Here is a 14,587-nt window from a genome sequence, read left to right as displayed (position 1 = left end):
TTACTGTGCACTGAAAATAAATAGGATAAAGCTCTGTGACGTTTCCAAGATGGAACTAAGACAGTAACTGTCTTCATGGCAGGAAATATTGTTTATTTTTCTATTTAAAAAAAATTAGATGTGCTGTTTTTCAGCTGACTACAAAAAATCAGTGACTCTTGTTTGTGTTTCATGCTGCTGCACTCTGTGGGCTGGGCTATCCCCAGTATTACCTAGTTTACATCATGGAAGTCTTCAAAAAGCCTAAATACTTAAGGACCTTTGTTCATTTTTCCCCACTCATAATAATAGATTTCTGAAAGATCATTTTAAAATGTTAAATTTCCCTTCATTTTTCAAAGTATTTGTAACACTACAGGCAATCAATTGAGAAAAGACAGCTCATTGTTCTGTGTTTTTTCCCCACAGAGAATTTATGTCTCAAAAGATATTTTTTAAGAAGAAAGGTTATTTAATACGTCTCCCTTGCCAGCCCAGAAATTGTTATAAATTCAAAATTCATTCTTGTACAATGTTCTTAATTATAAGATAAGTAATCTTTCTGTGTTAGTTTAATTCTATCCTATTTATGTTCTCAAGTAGAATGACACATTGCAAATACCATTTGGGGAGTTTTATTAATAAACGCCTAATCCCATGGCTTGTAGGACATGTCTCAGAATAATGTTTTAACTACAGTAATGCTCAGTGACTAACACCCTTTCAATAGTAACTGTCCCCTCAACGTGAGGCAAGGCATCTTTTCCAGTGTGATTAGTGGTGATTCCTCAAAAAAGGGTCTCAAAGTGCTCACAGCAGGTGATTAGCTCCAGTCTCCTTGCACCTTCATAAGGTAGCAAGGATTATCAGCTTTGCTCTACTTCTGGATTAGGTTTTCCATATCCTGTAAAACCAGGATAGGAAACAAAGAGCGATGCTAAACTACAGCACTAATGTCCTATACAATCAAACTCAGTTTTGCAAAACAAATATTTGGAGATAATGCTCTAAACATGCATATACACATCTCTGTTGAAATGGATAGTCAGAAGGCGCTCAGGCACACACATTTGCACACAGTTTTTCATATATTGGTTTTGGTGGGCTGATCTGGGAACTTCATCACTCTATACGATATTGTTTGCTATTGTTTCTTTTAGAGTCCGTACATATATATGAGCCCAAACAACTACTCTATAATAAAGTTTGCAGATTTGGTAGCAACAAACATCTTTCCAGGCTAGTTCTCTATGTCCAGGTACAACACAACAATGTTATGATTAGGCCATGCTTTCCTCCTCTTGATTTAGACAAATTATGGATTAATTTAAATTATTCGTGAAGTATTTGATGACAATCAGGAGAAAAAATTACATTCATATTCTATCTGTTTTAAATCTATAAGGAGTTTGAAAAGGGCTCCTTTTCAGATCTCTGGCTTTAGCAATTGCCTGCAACTAAAAGCAATCTTGCTGTGATTGAAAATGGAGGTGTCAACTCAGGCAGGCTACAAATTGCCAACACAGGGAACAGTCATTTTAAATTACTTTCAAAGCCCAGATAAATTCTCCTGAATGGAAATCTGCCTTTATCCTTATTTTCTCTCTCCAGAGATGATATGTGTTTTACTCATTATGAATCATTCTCTCCATTCCTTTCTACTAAGGTAAAGAACAATGAGAAAAATACAGACAGCACTATGCTGGGCTCTGTTTATGGCATAAGGCATATAACAAATAAGATTATCTTGTGATTTAACATATGAAAAAATATAACATGTTTGAATAGCACTTTAGCAACTATAAGATTATTTTAAATATAGAAATGAAAACATGGTGGAAAATTCTTTAACTTTATCTCCATATGGATTAGCTGTTATAGGCCATTTCAATTGTTCCTCACAATAATCTCTTTGGTAAACAGAGAAGATATAACGTTCCATAATTTCTGCAGATATTTAAAACTGAGACAAAGATATTAAGTGACTAGGGTCACACAGTTAGTAATGGCAGAAATGGCCCCTGAACCTTTAGCTTCTGAATTTCTCTCCTGTAATCTTTCCTTAAACCAAGCAGGATTTAGAAATAAGCTCGGAGCATTCAACACACATAGAAAAAAATGTTTGTACTGTGAAGTTCCTTCTCACTATAACTTAATGTTACTTAGTTATGAATATAACTTAACTAAAATTTAACAGTATCTGACCATGGCCTAAAAGTCTATCCTTTTCAGTTATATTTACTGTGTTTACACAGAGTATCACTTAATCACCAACTGTTTCATAATTTTTCATAATTGGAATATTTCTGGAGGAAAAAGGAACTATATTAATGATTAAGAAGTAAGGGCTTCTTAATTTGGACAGCAATCCCACCTAATTGTTCGTGTTTCAGAAGTAGCCCTTAGAATGTTCCAATTTTAGAACATCAGCTGTGACAGTCCTTCCCGCCATGTTCATTTGCTGCTGCTACTCCTGCAGTGTTTTCAACAGTCTGGCCCACCTTTCCCTTGATGAAAGGCTTCCTGTTCTTGAAATAGAAAAGATTTGAATTTTACTGCCTATAGGGTTTTAGAGAGCCAAGTCAAAAGAATTTTAAGAGTTTTAAGTCAATAAGAAATGGTGCATGGGTATGGTGTCAATACATCACAACTAAAATTTTTGTTCACTGCTGGTGGAAGGGCAAACTAGTGAAAGCACTTTAGAAACCTGTTGAGCAGTATTGTGTAAAGCTGAATATATTATATGTACCTCATGACCTAGCAATTCCATGTGTATATAACAGAAATCTGTGCATATGTGCATATATAAGAATATTCATAGCAATATTTTTTGTAATAATCCCAACTTGGAAGCAACCCAAGAGTCTATCAATCACAGAATTACTAAGTGTATACAATTAAATTTATAGAAATTGGAATCCCCTACCGCAATAGAAAAGAATGAACCACAGGTAGACATAATATATAGATAAATCTCAACATATGGATGTTGAGTAAAATAACCCAAATATGAAAGTGTACATAAGTAAATCTTATATGATTCCATGCATATAAAATTCAAAAACAGGCAAAATTAATTTACAGCTATGAAGTCAGCATAGTGATTAATATGGGGAGTGGTGATACTTAGTGTTTCATTGGAAGACCTGAGTATATTAGCTACATCTACCTGGATGGTATGAGAAGGCTGTGGACACAAGGCAAGACTAAATGAGAGGGGTTTGGGATGCCACTGCCAAAAATTGGAAGAAGACCTGATCATATAGGGTTTGAACCATAAGGACAGAGTGGACAGAGTGAATTATTTTCTCCAAGTCACCAAAAATCTGTGATAATAGCTTGACATTGTCAGTCTTTTACATGTTAGCAATTCTGGTGGGTGGGTGGTGATATATCATTGTTATTTTTATTTGCATTTCTCTCATGACTAATAGTGTTGAGCATCTTTTTATGTTTACAGTAAACTGTGATATTCTCTTCTCTGAAAGCTTTTTCAAGTATTTTGCCCAAATTTTAATTGGGTTGAGTGTACTTTTCCAACTGCTGTGTAAGATTCTTGATATATTCTGGATACAAGTACTTTGTCAGATATGCATATATCTGTAACCATTACTGCTGAACTCTATTCTATTCCTTTGCTCTATTCATGTATCCTTGAGCCAATGCCATAGTATCTTAATTATTGCAGCTTTATAATAAGTCTTAATATCTAACAACATAAGTTCTCCATGTTTTTTCTTCTTTAGTTAGTATTGCTTCAGTTATTCTTGGTGCTTTGTATTTCCACTTAAATTTTTGAACCAGCCTGATAATTTTCACAAAAATTAACTGATTTTTATTGGGATTGCATTGAATCTATTAATCAAATTAGGGGAAACTGTATCTTTACAATCCTCTAATCCAGGCACATGATTATATCACTCCATTTATTTAAATAATCTTCAGTTTTTCTCAATATATTTTGCAGTTTTCACGGTGAAGGTTTTGAACATCTCTCATTAGATTTATTGTTTCTTATTTCTGAGTTCTCTATTCCATTCCATTGCTCTGTGTGTCTGTTTATGTACCAGTACCATGCTGTTTTGGTTACTGTAGCCTTGTAGTATAGTTTGAAGTAAGGTAGCATGATGCCTCCCACTTTGTTCTTTTTGCTTAGGATTGTCTTGGCTATTCAGGCTCTTTTTTGGGCTCCATATTAATTTTTAAATATTTTTTCTAATTCTGTGAAGAAAGTCAATGGTAGCTTAATGGGAATAGCATTGAATCTATAAATTACTTTGGGAAGTATGGTCATTTTCACGATATTGATTCTTGCTATCCATGAGCATGTAATCTTTTTCCATTTGTTTGTGTCCTCTCTGATTTCCTTGAGCAGTGGTTTGTAGTTCTCCTTGAAGAGGTCCTTCACTTCCCTTGTTAGCTGTATTCCTAGGTATTTTATTCTTTTTGTAGCAATTGTGAATGGGAGATCCTTCCTGATTTGGCTCTCTGTTTGCCTGTTATTTGTGTATAGAAATGCAAGCAATTTTTGCACACTGATTTTAAAGATCTAGAAGCAGAAATACCATTTGACCCAGCAATTCCATTACTGGGTATATGTCCAAAAGAATATAAATCATTCTATGACAAAGATACATGCATGTGTATGTTCACTGCAGCACTATTCACAACAGCAAAGACATGGAATCAACCCAAATGCCCATCAATGATAGACTGGATAAAGAAAATGTGGTATATATACACCATGGAATACTATGCAGCCATAAAAAGGAATGAGATCATGTCCTCTGCAGGGACATGAATGGAGCTGGAAGCTGTTTTCCTCAGCAAACGAATGCAGGAACAGAAAACCAAACATCCCATGTTCTCACTTTTAAATAGGAGCTGAACAATGAGAACACATGGCCATATGCGGGGAACAACACACTGGGGTCTGTTGGGGGTCGAGGAAGGGAGAGCATCAGGAAGAACAGCTAACGAGTACTGGGCTTAATACCTAGGTGGTGGGTTGATCTGTGCAGCAAACCACCATGGCACATGTTTACCTATGTAACAAACCTGCACATCCTGCACATACATCCCGGAACTTAAAACAAAAGTTGAAGGAAAAAAAAAGATTTACTACTAGGTACTTGATTTTTTAATGTTACTATAAATTATGGTTTAAAATTTCATTTTTGAATTATTTATTGCTAGTATAAAGAGACTTGATTTTTTTTACACTGACCTTGCATCCAGCATTCTTGTTAAAGTCACATTATTTTCAATAATTTTATATTTTCTATGTATATAATTACATCATTTGTGGAAAACAGTTTACTTCGTTCTTAACCTTCATGACAATTTTTTCTTGGCTTATTGCATTGGCTAGAATTGCCAATTGGTGATCTTTTCTTGTTCCCAAACTCGGAGAAATCATTTATTACTTTATCATTAAGTATGCAGTTATATAACATCAAAGAAATTCCCTTCTATTAGTTTGTTGAGAATTTTTATTATAACCAAGTGCAGAATCAAATTAGTCTTCTCTACTGAAATAATTACATAATTTTCCTCTTTGATTCTTTTAACGAGGCTTTGATTGGTTTTTAAATGTTAAATCAACCATGGATTCCTGGAATAAATCCCATCTGATCATGACATATTCTTTTACATATCCCTGAACTTGATTTGCTAATCAAATATTTTAAGATTCATGAAAGATACTGGGTGGTGATTTTCTTTACTAGTAAGTTCTTGTCAGACTTAGGTTAGGCTGATTTCACACATGATTTAAGAAATGTTTTATCTTTTTCTATTTTCTGTAAGAGTTTGTGTAACACTGGCATTATTTCTTCCATAAACATTTGGAAGAATTTATTACTAAAGCAATATTGGTCTGAAATTAAATTTAGGGGAAGGCATTTAATTGTCGCTTCAATTTAAATAATAAATTTAGGATTTTTCAGATTTTAAATTTCTTCTTATGTCTGTTTTGGTAAGTTGTGTTTTTAAAGAAAGTTGTCGATTTTCTCTAAGTTGTCAAATTTATTGACATAAAATTGATCATAGCATCTTATTATCTTTTTGATCTCTATGACATATAGTGGTGATCCCCTTGTTTTTTTCTGAAATTCATTGTATTTTCTCTTCTTTTTTCCTTGATTGGTTTGCTAGAGATGTATCAATTATATTAATCTTGTCAAAAAAAGCCCCAGTTGTTTTTGTTAATTTTCAAATAATATATATCGTTTCCTACTTCTATAATTTCTGCTTATTTTTGCTTTCTCTCTCTCTCTCTTTTTTTTTTTTTTAAGACAGGGTCTCCCTCTGTGGCCCAGGCTGGAGTACAGTGGCATGATCTTGGCTCACTGCAACCTCTGCCTCCCCGGTTCAAGCAATTACCATCTTTGGGTTTAATTTGCTGATTATTTTCTAGTTTTTGGAGTTGGAGGTTTGAATCATTTATTTTCAACTTTTCCTTTTTTTTAAATTTTTTTTAATTTTTTGAGACAGAGTCTTGCTCTGTCACCCAGGCTGAGGTGCAATGGCGCAATCTCAGCTCACTGCAACCTCCGCCTCCTGGGTTCAAGTGATTCTCCTACCTCAGCCTCCCGAGTAGCTGGGACTATAGGCGTGTGCCACCACGCCCAGCTAATTTTTTGTATTTTTAGTAGAGACAGGGTTTCACTGTGTTAGCCAGGATGGTCTCCATCTCCTGACCTGGTGATCCGCCCACCTCAGCCTCCTAAAGTGCTGGGATTACAGGCATGAGCCACCGCGCCCAGCCAACTTCCTTTTATCATTAACAAATATCCCTCTTTATCTCTCATGATAATTTTTGCATTAAAGTCTACTTTGCCTGATATTAATATGGTTATAGCTTTTAGTTAATTTATACATGGTATATATATTTCTAACATTTTACTTTCAATCTTTCTCAGTCTACATAGTGTATCTTAAATTTTAAACTTAGTAAAGTATCTTAAAACCTACTAGATTTAAACTTACTACAATTGGTTATCTGTATCCAGTCTGGCAATCTTTTAATAGGAATGTTGAAACCACTTATATTTGATACATTTACTGATATAGTTTCTTAGAAGCCTACCATCTTAATTTGTTTTCCATTTATCACACCTATTCTTTGTTCCTGTATTTCTTCTTTTCACTTTCTTTTTAGTCATTCAAGTGTTTTTAAAAATATTTTTTCTCCCTTATTAGCATTTTAATTGAGCTTCTTATATTATTATTTTAATGATTACCCTAAAGATTGTAAAATACACCTTTGACTTATTTCAGTCCTCTTTAAATTAGTAATTTTAACCTTTCCTAAAAACGTTTCTAAGCAGCTTCCTACACAGTGGTGGGAAACGGTGAGTGTTTCTTTCATTACCTTGACTACACATGAGTATAATTTGGCCTTAGCTCTAGGAGAGTCAACTTTTTCAGGTCTGAATGTGGCCTGGGCCACTGTGGTTTCAAAACCCATTCCTTGTGATTCAGGATTTATAATAAGCACTGGATCAGTCTCTGACAGAGCCTGCCCACATTTAAAACAGCCTAAACTTCTTGTCTGTATTAGAACCTAACTTTTTTTTTTTCCTTCTATTTTTTTTTAAATTATATTATTATTATACTTTAAGTTTTAGGGTACATGTGCACAACATGCAGGTTTGTTACATATGTATACATGTGCCATGCTGGTGTGCTGCACCCATTAACTCATCATTTAGCATTAGGTATATCTCCTAATGCTATCCCTCCCCCCTCCCCCCACCCCACAACAGTCCCTGGTGTGTGATGTTCCCCTTCCTGTGTCCATGTGTTCTCACTGTTCAATTCCCACCTATGAGTGAGAACATGCGGTGTTTGGTTTTTTGTCCTTGTGATAGTTTGCTGAGAATGATGGTTTCCAGTTTCATCCATGTCCCTACAAAGGACATGAACTCATCATTTTTTATGGCTGCAAAGTATTCCATGGTGTATATATGCCACATTTTCTTAATCCAGTCTATCGTTGTTGGACATTTACGTTGGTTCCAAGTCTTTGCTATTGTGAATAGTGCCGCTATAAACATACGTGTGCATGTGTCTTTATAGCAGCATGATTTATAATCTTTTGGGTATATACCCAGTAATGGGATGGCTGGGTAAATGGTATTTCCAGTTCTAGATCCCTGAGGAATCGCCACACTGACTTCCACAGTGGTTGAACTAGTTTACAGTCCAAACGCTTATCTTACTAGGATATAACCTTTTAACACAGATATTGTATGATTCCACCACTCCACATGCCTACCTTCACGAGGCATGACTTTGGCTGTCTGGTATTTATGGTTACAGGTAAGAAGGAAAGAGAGTCATGCTGGCGAGTGAGGGGGTGGAAGGTCAGGGTTGGGAGACCGGTGGGAGGGGACATCACAATCCCTAAAGAGACTAACATCACCCAGGGCCCTTTAGAGCTTTGTAATTAGTTCCAATTCATTGTTTCCTTTTAAGTGTCTTTTCTTCTTAAATGTAAGATGAAAAGGGTTAAAACTACAGGCTAAAACTAGTTTTATTAATATCTGAACTCTACCAGTCAATTTCATGTTTTAAGCAAAAGTGAATGTCTTCTGATTGCAATGCTAGCTCATCAGGATGATAAGCCATCTAGGGAATCCTGGTTAAACTGCTCTACTCTCAGTTCCTTCAAATCCAGGAAGAGACATACATGTCTTTGCGCATAAGCATTAGTTCACATTCAGATTAAACTATTGCCTTACAACCTGCTGCCCAAGGGATGATGCTGAGATGGCAAATTATCAGATACGTATCTTTTATTCAGATATCCTTAGGAGCATGTGCACATTCTAAAGGAAATCACTTTTATTTGCTCCGAGCTATTAAAGGAAGAACTAGAATGAAAAACAGTAAATCCAAAGGACTTCAGGGCCTTAAAGACATCCTATAACCTATATCCCAACTAAATATTTGTATTCATATAAAAAGCGCTGTTAGGATTCTTTCATCATGAAGATTAATTTTCTGTTTTAATTAGAAATATTTGATACGTCATAAGTTTCAGGACATTTTCAGCTAACAAAAGTGCCAAGTGCTTGTATTAAATATTTCCACAATGGCCCTCCCAGTCTACACATTTTAACGCAGGTCATGATTTTACAGTCTCTTTTCCATTCAAACTGAAAGACTGATAAAGAGCCCTTGAGTAGTCTCCAGATAGGCTGCTGAAGCTAAGGAATGTCCCGCATGCATTTAGTTAGTTAAAAACATGCTGAGTCTTACATAATTACTGTGTTGAAGCAATGGCAGTGGTAGAGCAATAGGTCAGATAACTACTGTGGTTTACTCATTGCAAGGCACAGCCTGAGATAATATAAAAATAATTATATGCACAAACCAGATTTTCCAAACTGCTTATTTCATTTTCTAGGTCAGTATAGCTGGTCAAATCCCTCTAAAAGTTAAGTTTTCCAGCTGACCACAAACGGTTAGTTCGCTTACATTATTTCTGTAAAATGCTGCATATATTTAGATGTTCAAAGGACTATGATATTTATTCTGACTCTCTGGAGGTTTTTCCTCCTAATAAGTACTGTTAGTACACTGGGGAGAAAGAGCAGATCAAAAGCCGTGCTCCTGTAAAAGCTTAACACCATCTTCATTACCATGTAGTTAAAACCTCAGGTACATACAAATAAGTTCCAAACTGCTTAAGACTGAATCCATCCAACAATGCAAACATAGCATTTGCATTTCATAAGTATAGCCAGTTAATTTCCCCTTCGTTCTGATTCATCTGAGCCTCAATAATCTGCACTAAAAAATTGCCATGGTATTATTTTACCTTTATAGAAGAAAAATTGATACATCAATTGGTCCTTGTGATTTCCAGGCTAGATCAGCGGTTTCCACTACCTTAAATTTAAAGCATCCATTATCTGAAACCAACACAGACCTGAACCAGCTCACTGAGAGGCTGGGGAGAGAGAAGAGCTCAGCCTCAAGGAGGCAAGAAGCAGGAAGAAGGGCAGGGGCCAAAACCTTGGCGGAATGATAAGCTAAAAAGTGACAAAGAAAGAAATGTAATTTGATAACAGATCTTATTTGAACATTTCCACAAAGTGATAATAGACAGTTTTAGGAAATATGGCCAGTGGGTTTCAAAATGGGCACACTTGCCCATTAGGAAGAGACAGCACTTGATACAGTTTTTGGCAAGCTTCCAACCTTGTCAATTATCTCAATCCTAGTGCAGTCTTCAATCCTGGTGGGATTTCCACCTACCCAAGCGTCCTCTACCAATTTCCCCAACCCTAATTGTCTTTTCCTTCCTCCCAGATATACTGCAGAGTCTCCATGTCTCTGGAAATTAATCACTATTTGAGAGATTAATTGGAATTTCCAGGCTATTAATTGTAATTTCCTCTTCCTCTGGCTTTTTTAATTTTGAGGAAAATCTACAAGGACTCTTTCAGCAACTAAAATGTATACTAAAAACAAAGAAGTTCCAGCCTCTCCCAACAATAGCTGCTTCTCTGCCATTTCTACTCGACAGCTTGCCAGTCATTACACCTGGAGAATTACTTAGGCTTAGTTACAAACTCCACCTGGGGATTTTAAGAAATTGGCTTACATAATAAGATTTAATATTTAAATGTTAAATGATATCATTTCCACTCTTTAAAAGAACACGTTCATATTCAGAATCAGTCACTTAAGGAAGAAGAGTGCATAATTTAAAACCAAAAGAAAAGATAGTAGCTAACGCTTTGTCCCATAGGTTATGGTCCCTGGAACATTTTCTTTCCCTGAGACATTGAATCTGCCTTATTACACAGACATACACTTATGTGCAACATCCCACAAAGACATACACATACACTCACATATACTCACACACTAAAGACCTAACTTCCAAGCAGAAGCAAATCCTTGCCCTGGAATGACATAGCAACAAGTACTTTTAATTCCTATTGAACCAGAAGTAAATGATTCCTGGCACAGAACATAAAATTGTAACTCAGATAGAAGAAAACACCTTAGGAAACAGACTTAGATGAGTGTGCTGATTTTAAAAAATGCTTTCCTGGCATTAAGGAGTTACAACTACAGTTCTGGCTCCAGGCTAAATAAGACCCTTAATGGGGACCTCTGGGAGGACTCCCAAGACTGTGACATTTACAGAAGTCGAAAGAATGAGAAGTTGGGAGCGCCTCAAGTAGCTAGGACCACATACTCTGGGAAAAATGGACAGCGAATGCAGAGGACGGCCTCAGGCTTCTTTTCTGTCTAGGGGCTGTACCTGTGCCACTGTAAGAATCCCCATGCAGAACTTCTGCTGGCATCTATGAAAGGGCACAAAAATCTTAGACTGGGTAATAATTTAAGGGAAGAGTTTGAACTAAAATATTTAATTGTTAATGACTTCACAAGTTCTGCAGAGTTTCACAGAGTCCAGATTCACTCTCAAACTTTGGACTGTGAACCCCTTTACAGTGAAGTCCATGTCTCCATTTACTCAGTCATTCATCCAAAAAAAAGTTTCCAAGAAGTTCTGGTGTGGCAGTGTCTCCGCTAGTAGCTGGTGACCCAAGGGCCCCTCCCTTCCTGGAGTGACAGTCCACTGAGAACAGACCGAATAAAGAGTTACAAATGGACTGCTACATATCTATTTATGTCCTCAAAGCCAAGCATGGTGGCTGGCATCCACTCTGCACTCACGTTTTATGAAAGAGAGATGAGAAAGAGGAAAGAGAAACAATGAGAAAAATAAGGTTCAGGATATTGCCATCTCCCTGCCAAGTTTCATAGATAAAATATTTGGGTGATTAAGTAAGAGGCATTCAATGGTGGATTCTTACATAACATATATTCAAGTGTAAAAATATGTCCCTACCTCCGCCTGAAATTAGGACTATTAATCATCTTCAGAAATGACGAAGTTTTCAGTAACGTAGCCCCTATCAATTAGTTTCTGGCCAATAAACTGTTGGTGAAGATTAGGAAAGACACCACAAGAAGATGAGCCTTACAGTATTGACTGAGGATAATAAATTCATGGAATAGAAGGAATTCTGTAAGAGTTGAGATTAACTTGAAGCCTCCTGTCAAAGCGTCAATACTGATCCACAAAGGCATCCAACCTGGTAGAAACGAGGTTTCCTAGAAAAGTCAGATTTTAATGAGGTTATAACATATGGATAAAAGGGAATGACGGGCCAGAGGACTAGGGAGAGGGTACTCCAGCTCCTGCATAGGAAAAGAGGTAAAACATTAACAAAATGTGAGGGCTGCTGCTGGGTGCCAGTAACCATGCTAAGTCACTGGGGTGGTACCGTGATGACTAAGACCTAGGGCCTTACTGTAGGTGTTTACCGATAATTACTCAAGAGCCACAGAAAAAGAGGCCATATTTGAGCATAAATGGAAGTCTAAAAAGGGAAATCGGATCGAATTGACCCATTTCTGGAGATGAGAAAGTATTTCTTTACCAGGGGGCTTTAGCAGCATCCAGAAACACCATCTTTGGAATCAGGAAGGAGAAAGCATGACCACGGCTTCATTTCATTAAGGTCGCTTGTGTTTCCCTTCTGAGACTAATGAATAAAGACACTGCTGATCAGACTAAAAAGCGCAATTATTGCTTGTGTGAATGTATGCACAAAGATTACAGTAATGCAGTATTCTTTTTTTTTATGTTTAAGCTGTATTTTTACTCATTCAAACACTAGGTGAAATCAGGGTAAAATCAACTAAAGGAAAAATAGTTGTTTCATTCATTTGTACTTAAACCAACTAAAGGAGTACTAATGTCATCATGATGCAGTACATACAAGACCTCCTTCTACAAAGATTAGCATCACCAAAAAATTAGGGGATATAGTAAAACAGAACCAAAAAGGGTGAGGAAATCAATGAAGTATATTACAGCTTAACCCTTTACCTCAATAGTTTTTAAAAAATAAGTAAAGCCTCCCAATCCAAAAAAATAGGAATATACCTTCATCACACAAATTTGTACGTGTATTTCTTATTCTTGAGGTTAGATTCTAAACCCTGAAGATATTCAAACTAGTATTAGATCTACTTATCTATAGCCAGAGACAGCTTCTATCATGTTGTCCTTAGTAGCCAAGGTTATTAAAATGTCTTTTCTCCAGGAAGATCCAATAGGAAAAAAAGAAAGAAACCTCTCTGAGTAGGCTCCAACCATACTGTACCCTCCATCAAATTGACTGGATAGGCATAATGGAAGCCAGAACACGTGGTTTCCATACAAGAAAAATCCTATCAGGGAGGGGAGGAGGGGAGAGGAAGGATTAAGCCACTACCCAGAGTGAAACTGAGTAATATCAATTTCACTCATCTTCACACATCTTCAGGTTGCGTGTTCGTGGAGTAGTTTAGGAATAAATCCACGGTTTGTGGAGTACTAAAATACCTAGTCATTTGCCTATTACATTAAGGCCTTCCCCAGCAGCTTCCAAGGCAGCCTCCAAGTCACTGGCAGGTGAATTTGGCTGGAACTGCATGCAGGACTGCAGAGATTCCTCTCCACAGTTATAGAAGGGACTGTTCCAGGCCTGATTGTTCCAGGACTGGGTGCACCAGGTCTGAGTGTTCCAGGAGTGGTTGCTCCAGGACTAGATGTTCTGGGTCTGGTTGCTCCAGGATGAATTGTTCCAGGTCTGGTTGCTCCACATTGGAAGGTTCCCAGTCAGGTTCACCAGTCATCCCTGGTGGTAGGAAGAGTAGTGGCTGGGGTAGGTAGGTGCTGAGGCCTTCCGAGTCACACCATTGCTATTCTTCGGCCAGTTGTTTTTCTGCCACCTCTTAGATTTCATTCTCTGGTTCTAGAACCAGGTCTTCACCTGTTTGTAGCTGAGGTTCCAGATATTGGAGAGTTCTTGCATCTGCTGGAGGCTGAGGTATTTCTGTCTCTGAAATCTATCATTGAGTACACACAGCTGGGTGGAAGAAAACAGAGTTCTGGTCTTCTGTTTCTTGACTGGGACCTTGTCTCCCTTTTTTGGGGCCCTATTCTCTGCAGCAATGGGTTGTTTGCCTTTGGGACTGGTGGAAGAATCAGGGCTGTCCTGAATAAGCAGATCCACGGAGGAAGAAGAGGAGAGACAGTCTCCGTGTGAGGCATCTCAGCAGAAGACATTTGCAAGGATGGATAGTTTTCTTCAGGCCCACAAATCACAGCCATAGGTGAAGATTCTTTACAGTCGGATGCTTCGAAGCAAGGCAAGCTTTGCAGACAAGCCAGATCCACACTCATGTTAGTATTGAGGAAGAGGAGGAAAAAATTTAAGAGGTGGACTGGAAAAAAGGTTAAGGCAGCTTTAAGACTTTTCTGGAAGATGTTAGAGAAATATGACTTCCAGAAGCAAAAGTATTGTGGAGTTGCCTCCACAATAGCAGGAGGTAACTAGCTCAGTCCAGCCCAGCATTCTTTTTTTAAAAAAGAGTCCCTATCTTTTAGAGATACCATCTGAAATATTTACAGATGAAATGATGCCAAGCCTGGGATTTGCTTCAAAATAATCCTGGGTATGGGATGGAGTGAAAGTGAAACCAGGCTATGATGCGATCATTGTTGAAGTTGGATGGTAAGAGG

General features: G+C 37.2%; 1 pseudogene; it reads right to left on the bottom strand.

Annotated features, from left to right (window-relative positions):
* Positions 1 to 1,659: 1,659 nt before the first annotated feature.
* On the bottom strand, positions 1,660 to 14,248 carry LOC117980903 (homeobox protein NANOG-like; annotated as a pseudogene).
* Positions 14,249 to 14,587: the final 339 nt, after the last annotated feature.

This window comes from Pan paniscus, chromosome 6, assembly GCF_029289425.2.
Source record: "Pan paniscus chromosome 6, NHGRI_mPanPan1-v2.0_pri, whole genome shotgun sequence".
NCBI lineage: Eukaryota > Metazoa > Chordata > Mammalia > Primates > Hominidae > Pan > Pan paniscus.
This window is presented reverse-complemented; position numbering and strand designations above follow the sequence as displayed.